The 14,323-nt window shown below is 47.1% G+C and overlaps 1 protein-coding gene across 2 annotated transcripts in view; it reads right to left on the minus strand.

The window, feature by feature from the left end:
• ADORA2A (adenosine A2a receptor) overlaps positions 1–9,674 on the minus strand; it is a 30,004-nt gene extending 20,330 nt beyond the window's left edge. Inside the window, exons 1-2 of one of the 2 annotated variants that reach the window (XM_065033142.1) lie at positions 9,537–9,646; positions 4,158–4,327 (exon numbers count right to left, since the gene is read on the minus strand). The gene's annotated coding sequence lies outside the window, so the exon portion shown is untranslated. Of the gene's footprint in view, positions 1–4,157; positions 4,328–9,536 lie in introns of both variants that reach the window. The other variant, XM_065033141.1, reaches the window with a different exon arrangement.
• Between the last annotated feature and the right edge of the window lie 4,649 nt (positions 9,675–14,323).

Consider the following 14,323-nt stretch of genomic DNA (forward strand, 5'->3'; position numbering starts at 1 on the left):
TTTTCTCCTAAGTGGATGTTATAAATGTTTAAAAGCAAGAAAAAAAACCAACTCACAGTAATTATTCTCATTCTAATGGTCACAAAAAGCCAGGGAGGGCAAAACTAAGGAAGGCTGAATGACCAGCAGTTAAATAAGCCAGATCAAACACAAGGAAAAAGGTTCCCCTGCAGCCAGTAAAGTCTCACCAGGCAGCAGGCATCACAATATATTGCCAAAAGGTGCAGAAACACGTTGGGTTCTTGAGCAAACCATTTGTATCCACGATTGATGATGTTGATTTACCTATAGTGACATTTCCAAAAATAAAAAACAGAGTGTGTGGATAAGCTTTCATAAGACAGACATATAAAAAAGGCATAATTAAAACCATGTACCTTGGCCAGAAACAAGTTAATACTGACAATAACATGCACGATGTCTCTGAGGAGCCAGGTTTTCCTTTTCTGTGTGAGGGAAGAACTCGAAAGCAAACTCTGCCTCCCCGCAGCCCCACTAAAGCCAGCTGTGTTCATACAGAAGGAGCATTTCCTTCAAGAACAAAATAAGAACAATGAGGAAACAGGATATGAAGAAGAGGTGACCCACTGAGGAATACAGGCCAGGGAGGAATTTGCTCTGAAAATATTTATCATATTGCTAATGCATCCATTCTGGTATATTTTAAAATAATGGAGTAGACTTCTCTCCAGATGTGACTTCACCTCTCATTTCTATATGAAGTTTCCAGACACGCAGCTGAGAATTGGGTACATCTGCTCATTTTCCTGCATTTTTATCCAGTTGTTCCCAAATCCTATTTGCCTTCTCTAACTACAGGTTTGCTCTCCACCAGGCGTTGTGATCCCTGCTCCCCTTCCTCCGAGCACTGTCCTTCTGCCGGTTGCAAGTGCCATTTGCATAAGCTCTGCCAGTGGAACAAAACCTGGCTGTACTGCAGTGCAGGGAGCGCTGTTGTACCCGGCCACCCAACAACCTGTCTTCTGCAGCAGAAAAAATGGAACTCTTTCCATCTCTTTCCATGTAACTCAAAATGATTCCCCAGCTGTCCTTCCCTATCATGATGAAGGCACCGTCCAGCTTGAACAGAGATGAGCAAATTCTACGTGCCTCTGAGCCAAAGCAAAGCTGTGTCACCGCATGAGCTCATCCACGGCTCACATGCTGACCCCTCCGAGCAAGGGTTATTACTGAGGACTCACCATGAAGCTCCCATTACCGCCCAAGTGGTTTGACTCACAGCCACCCCCGGTACGAAAAGCAGTTGAGCCTCCATTGGGTTGCCAACACAGCTCATCACATCCTTCCTCCCCAAGCTGTTCCCTTCTCTTATCAGTTCAAGCAGTGACACAGCGACAGCGCTCAGCCGGAGCTCCCTGGGGCCTGTCCCGCTGACACGGGCGCAGAGCCCGTCCGAACACCCCCAGAGCTCCCCCACCCTCTGCCCTGCACAGCCCAACCTCACCGACTGACGTCTGCTCCATATGGACTGGTCCCTGCTGGCTCGGTCGGTCACACAGATCAACCACATGCTCCCTGTGCCTTGCAATACCCGCTGATTTTCAGCCAATGCAATAAGCCCCATTTCCTCCCATGGCCCAGGGTGTGTCCTGGCCCCCTACGCCCCCAGGCTGTGCATTGCACCTTGTGTTTCATCCAACTTATTCCACCTCAGTTCATCAATCAGCTACCAATGAAAAAGCATTTAGAGAGACAATGCTGGTGGTGTGAGTTAATCCCCAAAGCAGGCGAAAGCCACAATAACAAATTTTATGCCTCCTTGGTTTATTTCCAACAACCTTCCCTCTTCCTTTTTTTAAGGTACGTACTTTGACTTGCTAATACTTATTTGCTCTGTGTCATGCCTCCTCATCCTGTTAGTGTTTCTGTCTCAGTCTCAAAGCTATTTACGACATTTTTAGGACTCTGCCACCCTCTGTGGATAAGGAGGAATTGATGCTCTGTTGCTGTCTTGAGGCCACATGCCCTTACTTTGTCCCTCCCTCTTCTCTTTGCAATGACTTGCACCATACTTGTGTCACTCTTGCAAAGTGACTTGCATATTCACTATCGTGGTCAGCCATGCCAATACAAGGCTTTCCAGAGGTACTCCAAGTGACATTTATCTTTTTTTCTTCAAGTCCTTGATTATAATTTGATCTATTAAGAACTCTCTGGTGTCACTGCTTACTGATTGCAAATTCTCAGCGTTTAGCTGGTGCTCTGAGGACTCTAACGAAGTCCTTCCTTCATTTCCTAAGTCCTTGTGGTGCGGTAAAAGCACATCCGCTGACGAGTAACAGCCTGCTGCCTCTGCCTGCTTCCTCCTCTGCCTGCTCAGGCCAGAGACATCCATGTTCGGGAGTGGAGAGTGTGCAACTGCTGTTGTGATTGGGCTGTGTGAAAAAGCTGCTGCTCACTGGGTTTTCTCCTTCTACAACAAACATTGCACTGGAGAAGCAGGAGCTACTCATAAATAACTTTAGAAGACATTCTACCAGACTTGTTGTTTATGAGTCAGTGTACTTGTCTAGAGGAAGCAGAAAGGCAAGGAGAGAAGCAGCGAGTACCCTGCTACAATACAGTCACCTCTACCACAGTTCTATGAGAACTTAAGAAATCCTACATTTTCTGAACAATAAGAGATCATAAAGAGCTCCAGCTGTAAAGAAACCTGCAATCATTTCTCAAATGCATGACAACCACGATCCTCACACCTTGCTGAAGAAGGATAAACCAAAAAAGACTCCTAAGGAAAATTCCTTAGGGGCTGTGGCATTTGACTCCAGCCACACAAGATGTTAGTCAAGCAGAGATGGATCCCAGCGACGTGCCCAGAACAGACACCCCAAGCCTTTAGGGTGGCTTCTCCCAAGCGGACTGTGTCCACCTCTTGCCTGCTGTAATGATACAGCTAGGCTGTACTGTGGCTACATGGAGGAAAAGGAACAGGGTTTAGGAACAGGGTAGGAAAGACAATAAAAGCTGTCAGTGAATCCTCTTTCCAGTCTTCAGTCCGTGAAAACAGCTTCTTACCTTTCTATATCCTGTGAGAGCTGACACTGCACAGTTCTACCAGAGAAAAACAACCATGTAACTACATCAAATCTGCCAGAATCCTCTATGTCTACCCATGTTATAACCCTAAATGAATGATAATAGTCAAGCAGACTCTGGATCAGCATTTAGCAAGGCAGAGGATGACATAAACCAAAAGATTAACATTTTTTAGGTGTTTGACAAAGTTAGGTGCCTTGATTTTAACAAGTCAGCTAAAGAGGCCTTGTTTCTGGGAGGGATGCATCAGGTTATACTAAGGAATCCCTGGTTAGGTAGCCATTAGCTCAGGTCATTTTTTGCCAAAAATCCAAGCTGCTGGACATTTGAGAAACTTTTAAAGAGTCAACGTGCTTCCCCACTCATGCTCCAGGAACTGCAGTGGTGCTGGTGCCAGCCCAAGTCAGTCTGATGTGATTTTCCATCGTCCCATTGAACCTGGGCACTGATCTGTGGATCGGACGTATGTGGAAACTGTAATTATTCAAATAAATTTCAACCACGTGCCTCTCTTGTGAAGATCGTATTAAAGAGCCACATACCTCTTCGCTGTCTTTTATCCCGAGGAACGTTTCCTATGGAAAATCCCAGCCTGTGCCCAATTACATGGATCCCATGCTGAAACCAAAGTTGTTATCACCACAGAATATGATATTTAACAGACTACTTCCTTTAACTCTTTAACCTCAACAACTGATTCATAGCAGGATCTAACAATCCTATTCTGGGGAAACCTCAATAACCAAAATGATAGATCAGTTTGTAAAGGACTTTCCCCATGCAAGAAGGGAGATGTGGGTAACAGGCCAGCATTACAGAATAGGCAAAGAGAGCAGAAATGTTAATACTACTCTAGTAGGAGGAGGGGAAGGGGAGACAAGAATAAAGAAGAGGATACAATAGTGTGAGAGGAGAACAAAATAGCTCCAAAGAAGCAAAACCAGGAGAAAAATGGGAGGGACACTGAGGTCTGAACACTAAATGAGGAAAGAAACTTCTAACAGGGAAAGTAGTGCAAACCTCACCACTCCCAAGGGGATGTGTTAAAAGAGCAGAATGAAACCAAATCACACGTCCTTCTGTTGAACAGCATTACTCACTCAAACGCAGGAGGGACTCTGCCCAGGGACATACGCAGACGTGACCCCCAGCTGATGGTGGCTCAGGTTCAGCTGAGCTTTGAATGGCTCCACCAGCAAATGATCCCTTCTCCTGGCCCTCCTTGAAGAGCTGCTGAACAAGGAGCCACAGCTGCCACCATGAGGGTCACCTGGGACAAACACGGGGGACAGGGAGACAGAGAATGCTGTATCTCAGCCAGCCGGCAGATAAAACAGCCCCAATCAGCAAGTACTAGAGGCCTCTTGAGAACAGCCGAGTGCCTTCCACCCTGGATTTGAGTGCAATCACAAATGCTAATCAACACACACACAGGAGCCCAGCATGTCACTCGTCACGTCCCCAAAGCTTCAGGAAAACCCCCTTTCCTCTGCGTGTATCAGAGAGGGACAGGAAGATTCCCTCATCCCCTATATGCCTGTCCTTCCTCGTCCCTGGCTCTAAACATCCCTGCAAGAAGTTTCACTCCCTGCCAACTTCTCCATTGTCTCAGATGCATTGTTTGCAAATGTTCCCTAAAAATGCTATGTAAAGTATTCTTTGTTCCTGTTTCAGGTCTTTCCACATCCCTGTGTAGCACCTGGGCTTTATCTTGTTACCTGTCAGATAGTGATAAACCTACTGCATGGAACCCCTGACTTACCATCCAAGATAAATACGATCTCTCTTGGAGCTGTTGTTACTTTCCAAACCTGCACTTGCAGTTGTAACAGATTACTTACTTTATTTGGGCCTGAAATGTGTAACTTTTCAAAAAATAAAAAAGCAAAAAAAATCAACAAAAGCCCCAAAACATACATAAAATGTCAAGTGTGGCCTTCCTGGCACTAGTTTTACTGCTGCTTTGTGGGCAAGGAGGCTCCAGTACTCCTGCTCCTGTGTATTTTCTACAGTGGCATTTGCATATATTTTACATAAGAGATGCTGTATTTCATGATACCTGGTAATTTTTGGTTTTAATAATCAACCAACAGGCCCAGTGATGACAAGCACCCTTCTCCAAAACAAGCCATAAACTAAACTGATAAGGTTTGAGTTAGTTGCTTGAATATAAGTGAATAGTGAGGTCTGAAGTGCTCCACGCTATCGCCGGAGCCCCTGCTGTCACTTCAGAAAGGCACGCACCTCCCTCAGGTCCTATCCTATCTCCGCCAGCCCCACCAGGATGTCTCACATAGCACTAGATGTCTGTTTATAGCTCCATATCAAGCCCCAGGCGCCGTGCACAGGAAGGGACAAAACCTGCACTCAGACACGTGCTGCAGCACTCTTAACGCTTTTGCCTAACAGCAGTGATCAACTGAACACGTAATTTTTACGGAAGCCATCTTGTTGTATTTGGCTTTTCTCTGAACTCCTCTAAGCACTTAGTGGTTCATCGGCTCTTTTCATAACCTCATCGCTGTGCATTTACCCAACAGCTTGCTCCTGACTTTGCAACTGCATCACCACACGGAGCTGCAGCGCAGCCTGCCCACCTTGTCCCTCCCGCGCTACTGCAGATCTCCAGCCACACCAGGCACGATGTAGCCAGGTTTTGTCTGATTTGCTCCTTACAGAACTCCGGTTGAGGAGTTAATGAGATCCCATCTTTATTCACTCACATTTACCAAATACATGCATTTGCTGAAGCACTTCTAAACACTCTCTGCTGATCCTCTGTGTGTTGCTCACTGCGGCCAGGATGAGGAATGAGTTACGGCAGAAGTTTCAGCTGGACATTGGGGTGTTTCCTGCATGCCAGGGAAGCACAGACTCTCCACTGCTGGTCTTTAGGATGGAGAAATAGCTGTCAGGAATGGCAAAAGCATAGCTGATCCTGCCTTTGGACAGAGGCATAGATTAGATGACCTCGAAGTACCTCCTGAGGATATTTTCCATAATTGAGAGTTGTATTTGCCATCTGTCCATTCTGATCTACAGAGATTTACTTCAGAAAAAAAAGAAGTGCAATACGACCAATAACTATTCCTGACACAGATGCAACTTTTGTGAGGGGAGAATCTTCCAGTTCTATAGACGAAACTGAAGCCTTCAGAGGTTAAACCACCTTCCATGTATCTGTGCAGAACCTCTTGTTTTCCCAAGGCAGAATGCTGTTGGTTCCTTCCCCTAACAGACCAAACCTCAATACTCAGCTACATGAGCACCTCATTAAGTACACAGCCTTCCCTGCCTTTTTAACATGAGAAGACAGGCAAAGAACTGGTGCTATTGTGTGTGAGTTGCTTTGCTAAGGCTTGTGATGTTTTGCACTGATGCAAAACCTGAAGGTGATCCATGAGGCAACCGAGTTTTCTGGCCCGAAACACCAGACTGCGATGAAAGGGGGTACCTCTCCATTGACTGGTGACAGTCCTCCCTGATTCCTTAACACACAGCTCAAGATCTCTTGGTTCTTAGTTTAGAGTCCAACAGATAGGAAAGCTTTAATAGTCCATCTCTCTTTTCCGAGGAAAAGCACACAATGAAGGACACAGAGATATTTCACCACCCAGATCAGATGGAGAGAATGAACAAGAAGAGCTGAAATCTATTCCAGCTGAAGACAAGGACAAACTTTGCAGGACACCAAGAGAGACACTGATACCAGCCTTAGGATGGAAAACACCTCACTCACAGCTGCACAGAACGCGTCGAGAGCTCGACCACACTGTGCCTTGCCCCGTCCCACGTGTAAAAACGTGGGTGGAAATGTCAAACCAAAGCGAAGAGCTGAAGCATAGTGAAAATAAGTGTTTTGGTGGAAAATCTGTGAAGCCTTAAACATCCTGTATAGACGAGAAATCATACAGCCATCAGCCACCCCGGCGGAAAGGAAGTGGTACAGGGGGAGGTTTTCCCTCCACACCAGACGAAAAGCCACCAGGCCCCAGCGCGAAGGCGACGTCCTCGGCCAGCCAGCCCTGACCCTCCAGAGAAACGCAACTGAAAGGAAGAGTGAAGCTTTAGGACAGTCCCTCCCAGTCTCCTCCCGGACTGAGCTCTTCCCAGTTGTCCTTAAGAGGGCTTAACGACATGGCTCTACACAAAATCCGTTATTGAAGATTAAACAAAAAATATGAATAGCTTTCAAAGGTTGATTACATCCAAATGCAATAGTGCCAGCAGCCCTTATGGAAACATCCTATTAAATATCCTCAAAAATAGAAATGCAAACATAGGAGATCTGGCAGAAGGCTTTTCAGCTCAGATCTCCTGTGCTTTTTGCACCAACTGACAGAAGGACAGAGGCTAAAAACATCATTACAGGCCTGACATCTCCTGACCTGGCACAGGATGATGCTGATTCTATTTTTTATGTATAAAAATACATATGGAAAGGGAGACAGATTGTGTACGTATGTAAATTACAAATTACCAGATGAGCAGCATTGAAAAGGAGACCTGCTTGCCTTTTTTCTTTTTTCGCACCCTGGACCAGGTCACTTTTATTTTATATACACACACATGTTTGCAGTTTGTACCCACGTGTTTTCTCTACAAACTCAGAGGCTCATAGCTTTCCTGGTTAATTCAGAATTTAATCCATTTACCACATTAGACAAGATTTCATTTTCATAGTATTTTTGTGATATGTGATTACATTTATATTGACTTTTTTATTGACATTCGAAATAAGGTATTTCTTCCACAGACCTAATGCAATTGAAATATTTCTCGCACCTCCATTGCTCATTTTATCTAATCTTTCATGTACTTCACTTGGGCAACATGCGCTGGGGGTTGTCTCGCTAACAGCAGGAGCTGGCCACACTTGCTTTCTCTCTGTTAGTTTCTCTCTTACAGGAGCCTGAATTTATCAATTACTACAGTTCTTGAGTTACACTGGTCTGAGACTTACGAGCCTGATAAGAAACCTGGAAACAAATACATCCAAAGACTGAGTTATCTAGTAGCTGACCATCTGCTTAGGAAAATAATTTTAAGTAGTTATGGCAATTCTATTAACTGCTATTTACTAAGTGAGTCATGTTCTCTTTAAGTTAACCCTTCCCATCTCCTCCATGGGCCCTCTGCTCAAGGCAGTTTTGAAGAGGGTGCTCGACCACTTTTACTACTTTGAAGCTACAGCAAAGCCTGGAATGCCTCTGCGCTCAAAACGTAGCCTAAGCTCATGCCGCACCAGAACATAAAAGAGCATTAAAACAACTGCGGTGACTCTCAGACCACGCAAATGATCACACAGAAAATCCTCCACCCAGGAGCATCCCCTGCGAGGGCACCACCCGGCAGCACACCCACGGCGGTAATGGTAACACACCTGCAGCCCAATGCACTGTCCAGGATGGGCTGTCTGCACCTCCCGGAGGGCAGGTCACCCCGGCCGAGCCCCGGAGTCCCATCTGCCAGGGCTGAAAGGCCTCTCACGCGTCCTCCCAACAGCTCTGGAGACAACTGGCACCTTTCAGCCTGTTCCCCTTTTCCTTCATCTGCCCTCTCCCCCCAGCACAGAGGCACCGGGTCCCTCTGTGACTGGCAGCTCCACTAACATACTCGCTGGGTACCACGGCTCAGAGAGCTCCCAAGCACAGCAGAAGAGACACCACCAAAAACTCTGTTTCAGTCGCTTGGCACAGATGAGGCAGGGTCGGGGCTTTTGGGGGCAAGGAATGGGATAAGATTGCGCATGGGTTCAATGCCATCTGTTCAGTCCCTGCCCTTTTCCCTTAGCATGATGGCAAAGTGGATGGAAGTCTCTGTAGGGAAGTTCGTCTCCTTTGTTAAACACTACAGAGAAGTTTACAGGATGCACGGTGTTCCTATGGAATCACTATTTTACGATAAAACAGAAGCACAAATATCAGCTGAAGGGCTAGATGGCTGGCTGAGTGCAGGGGGACAAAGTCCAGCGCTTGATGTTTGAAGGAAGATCCGTGGAGCAAACATCTCAGCGTGTGGGGGTGTGCTGGGGAGCTGACAGCTGGGAAACAGCACGCTGTGAAGAGCACCGGCTCCGGGGTGACAAAACCCATCCAAACCGGGACAGGGGAAAGTGGTGGCAAAGAAAAGTCTCCCGTTTTGGGGCAGGGGATCAGGCGGTACCGAAAGGGCAGCAAGCGAGCACTTTTAAAACTCGCGGGAGACACGGCAGAGGGACCGGGGCAGTCGCGGACACGGCGAAGGACGCGAGGTTGGTTGAGCCGCCCACAGCGGCTCCCCGGACCGGCGACCGCCGGGCTCGGGATGCACCAGCGGGGCGCTGGGGCCGCCCGCACCGCCCAGGCGGGAGGAGGCAGCGGGGCGAGACCCGCAGCCCGCCCCGGCCGGGAGGTCCCGCTCCGCCCCGAGAGCTGCACCCCGGGCACCCGCCGCCCCGCACCGCGGAGCCCAGCCGCGGCGACGCCGGCATCACCCACCTGCCCTGGGGGCGCCGCTCCGCTCCGCTCCGCTCCGGCCGCACCTCCGCCGCCGCGCCCGGGAGGCGTGTGGCGGTGCCGGTGCCGGCCCGCCCGACGCGCCCCGCTCGCGCTCCGCTCCCGCCCCGCGGCGCCCTCCGCCGCAGCACGCGGCCAGCCCGCCGGCGGGAGCGGCTCCCCCTGGAGGGCGGCGCGGGCGGCGCGGGGCGGGAGCGGCGGCGGGGCCGGCCCGGCGGGGCGGCGCGGAGACCCCGGCCCCGGCGGGGAGGAGGCGGCGGAGCCCCCGCGGCAGCGGCTCCCCCAGGCCGAGCGAGCGGCGGCGGCGCCGGTGCCTGGAGCCGGGCAGCCCCGCGGCGTTACCTGCGGGCAGCGGGGGGCTCCGCGCCAACAAGGACAACCCGGACCAGCATCTCGCAAAGCGGCGGAAGGAGAGATCGCCACTTACTCCTACAAGTCCGGCTCTGGTATTGAGGGACCTACAAGTGACAGAAACGGGCTTTACTGTGCCTGATCTGCATACAATGACAGCGGGGAAGGAAAGGGGAGGAAAGCAGGCCTTTCTCCATGCATTGGTTTAAACATCTACTTCTTTGCAGGCTGGAAAACTCATGCAGCAAGTTTAATCCTACAGCTATACCAAGTGGCACAGTGCCGTGCAGCGATACCCTGAAAGGCTGCACAGGCAGAGAGCAACTCTTCTGTGCTTAACGGTCGTTACTACCAACACAAGGAAGCCCTCTGTGTTAGTACCTTGGAAGTGTCCAAGAGCTCTCAGTAAATATATTACATATTTTACAAAAGTTTCACATTTCCCAAGGAGTAGGTCTTTGTGGATCCCACCAGTGCTCACACACACATTTCCTCCCCGCGGTGTTGGGCCTGTCCCCAGCCATCGCCTGTTCCTCCGCAGGAAAAGACTTGGGGAACAGCTGTGACTCATCTCACAGCAATTTTGAAGCAGGGAGAAAACCTTGCAAGAATTTGAACCCACTGCTCTTTATGGATATCTTCTAAGATTTTTTTTAATTTCTATTTTTCAACTTTACATCTAAGCAAGTAATTTATCCACATATTCCTATTGGTTGGACATTACAAACAGGAAAAACCACGAGCATGTCTCCACACTTCTCACCAACTCCATGGCAGACCCTGGCCTGTGACAAACCCAATTCATGATGACAGCCAGCTCAGGTCCTTCTGTGCAAGGGACTGCCACAGCCTGAACGCTTGTTCCATGCAACAGAAGTGTTTTTTTCAGGCTCCCCAAACCCAGAGATGCTTTACTCACATCACATGTGCCAGAAGTGTGTGCACGTTACTTTGACTCACAGGCAACAGGCTTACCAGCCTTCTCTGGCAGCAAGAGCGTGAATGGCAGATCTGGCACCAGCCACTTCAGCACCAACCTCCAAACTTATGAGCATCTAAACGTTAAAAATCCAGCATTGGCAGCAGCATCTGGCCCCTGTGCTGTCCTCCCCTTCACTCGTACCCTGGATGGGAGGCCAGGCTGCTACACCAGCTGCCTCGGCCATGAGCTGTGAATTACAGAGCGGAGTGCAGACCGGAGTGCTGCTCCAAACACGATGAGGTAGTATTTTCCCACTCCTAGTTGACACTGCACAAAACTTTATGCTGTGGAAGTGTATGTGAACCAGAGGAGCAAGCCTCATGCTGAAGAAATCAGCTGCCTGCTCAGATCTGCTATTTTGCTCCTCTCCAGTGCAGTGGTTCCTGTATTGCAGAGGTTGCCTCTCATCTTTGGCCCAGCTCCTCAAAGACATCCCAATGACTCTCCCACTGAAATCAATGAAAGCAGGGATGTAGTTTCTAAATATGATTTTGTTCCTGAGTATATTAAAAACAAAGTTGTTGCAGTCAGCTCCCTTTATTAAGCTGTCAGGCTGGTTTCTTCCACCAGTCCTATTCTCAATGTATCATCCTACAAGTTTCCCGAGACAAAGATGTTGATCAACAGAAATGCTTTCCTGGATGTTTTTTTTCCCAGTTCTAATTCTTCTTTCACTTTTGCAGCTGATCGGTTTTAAGATTATTTGATGTAGACTATGTTGATTTTCTTTTAAATCAGCAAGATCCAAAGCAAATGTCTGAGGGCTTTAACAGCGCTGGCTGAAAATGGCAGTCTGACAAGCTTCTAATGTTTCTCAGAAATTACTTTTTGTCCATAAAAGCATTCCGATACCACTAGCAAACTGCTGGTTCCTTCCCTTACGGGCCATTCCGCTTCGGATGGCGTATCAGGTCCCCATTGTCACCTACTGATTTGCTCTCTGCAGCTGGGGGTTCTGCGGTGTTTCAAGATGTTAAAAATTAGTATTAACACCTCCCAGAGCAACTGAGCCAGTTCCTCTATTACGTTTGCATGCTCATTTCTCACTTCTGCACAAGTAAATGTGTTTATAATGAGCAGCTGCTGGTTTACGTCCTCTTGAGCAGTTGGATAGGATAGCTTTCATTACTACAGTAAGATCTGAATAGCTCTGTTGCCTTTCTTTTGAATTAAGAAATTAATTGGGTTTCTATTATTTTCAAGTATCAGAACTACACTGTTCTTCAACTCATATTTCTTGTACATATTCAATGTGTATTGTCCTTACCTGTAAATATTTCTACTTACGCGCTCCCTTACCGGGGCCAACAATGACAGTGAAGCGACAGTACAATACAATCAACATTTGTATTTGTTCATTGTTTTTATTATACATAGGTGGGGAGGCAGTACAAGAGAGAGCTAACTTCCTTTCCTTTCTTAGTCACTCATGAAGGAAAAACCAGCATCACTATGGCTGCTGTGGCCGGATAAGCTTTGAGAAGGGACTACATGAAGCAGAGCAGCTTCCAGCAGCCGTGGGGATGGTTCCACCACGCACCCGGAGCTGGTTGTGGCTCCGGCTGGGAGGTGACAAAGTCCAGTACTGCAAGGAAAGAAATTAAGTTTCCCAGTTCTCCCGTGTACAGCCAAGAAGGGCTTTTTCATTCATGAAAAGCAGAGCTGCAGTAACATGTTGGACATGATCTCCCAACTGAACAAGCCAAACTCCTGAATTTTGGGCGGGTGAAAAGCAGTGATATGAGATTATTTGCACCTCTCAGACTTAGCAACTGAGCTAAAGTAGCAAGCTTTAGAGAGTCTGTACAGAATGAACCTTGAAATGCTTCCTTCAAGAAGATGAGAGCAAAGTCAATAAAAACTTCACAGCTCTCACGAAACTCACGCTTCTCTTTGCTGGTACGGCATGAGCGACAGTCTGCCTGGGGCACCAGTGATGCCTCTGGAAACACAAACCAGACTCATCTCTAGTGACTATAATCAAAGCCAGCCTGCCACCCTCGTAAGGAGCGAGATAGCAGGAAAATCATACTTACATATTGAGGCTTCCATGATCACTGGTTTGTCTAGAACAGAATCTGGAAGAATTAATGTTTTCTTATATAGAAACAATATTTCTTTCTTTAAGAAAGAAACTACTCTTTACCAGTTTTGGAACTTTTCTCTGTAATGACATTTTGTCTAACCAGAGTGAAATGTCTGACATAGGCAAAGTTACATTTAAGGAATGCATATTTTGCAAAGAAGCATCAAACTGAGTGTTGCATTAGTACACGTATGCAATGCTGTTAAACAGGACAAGTAAAATGATGTGTTCTGACTTGTGTGTAATCCCATTCCCACAAATACTGCCCGAATCTCCTCAAAGCAGGGAAAGGCACTTGTTTTAGACCAGGAGAAGGGATAGAGTGTTTTGAAAACACTAGCAAATCCTTCAACATTAAAGACATATAGAAATAAAAATCCCTATCTGTGTGTATATATATATATGCACAATTATTTCTCTCACATTGTTCAACATTAAATATTCATTAGCAATTTTAAAATGAACACTGAAAAAAAGCACTAGATTTTGTGAAGAGTCTTTTAACAAAGTTACACATGCAAAATTTTTGCTAGAAATTCTCATTGCTAGCAACTTAACGAAGAACATTTCTCTATGTCAAACACTGAAGCCTTCTCGCTAACTGTTCAATGCCAGCATAGAAATTCCACTTTTACCCAGGCTGGAGGAAAACAAGCTGAAGTCAAGGTAAGATTTGTGCTCACAAGGAAACGCATCCCATATCCACACCGCTGTTTAAATCCTGCCATTTGCACTGACTGAAGAACAAAAGGATTTTCAGCAATTTTGAGTCGAGATTCAGACTAGTCTCTGTTAAAAGCACTGCCCAAACAGACTGTGGCTTCAGTTCTCTAAATGCTATTCAGCATGACAGGCTATGAGATGGAGTTCAATCTAAATTTAAGCATTCTTTGTGTACTATTAATAGCAGAAAAACTGGTAGTATGAATCATCATGCGGGAGCTGCTGAGCAACAGCTATTTATTTTCTATAACAGTAATATATAGAAGTTACCTTTATACAATAAATGAACTGTTGAGTTGCAAGGCCCAGCAGCAGTCAGATGATTCTTCTTCACTTACACTATTCTCATTTTATTCTAAGGAGCAATGAGAGGGCAACCCTTATTTAACTTGACAAAATCCACATTGTGTATAACCAGCCTCTGTCACAACACGAACTGGAGACAAAAAGTACATACCCACCTTGCTCCCCACCACCCCCTGCTAAGGAATGACGTGTGCTGGAAATATTGGTGCAAAATGATGGAACTCCATAGGTTTATAGAATCAAGTTAGTGTTTTCAGCACTCTGTTCCAGTGCCTGTATAACATTTGAACCTCTGGCCAAGAGGAAAACTGCAGCATGTCT

Source organism: Columba livia, chromosome 17 (assembly GCF_036013475.1).
Source record: "Columba livia isolate bColLiv1 breed racing homer chromosome 17, bColLiv1.pat.W.v2, whole genome shotgun sequence".
NCBI lineage: Eukaryota > Metazoa > Chordata > Aves > Columbiformes > Columbidae > Columba > Columba livia.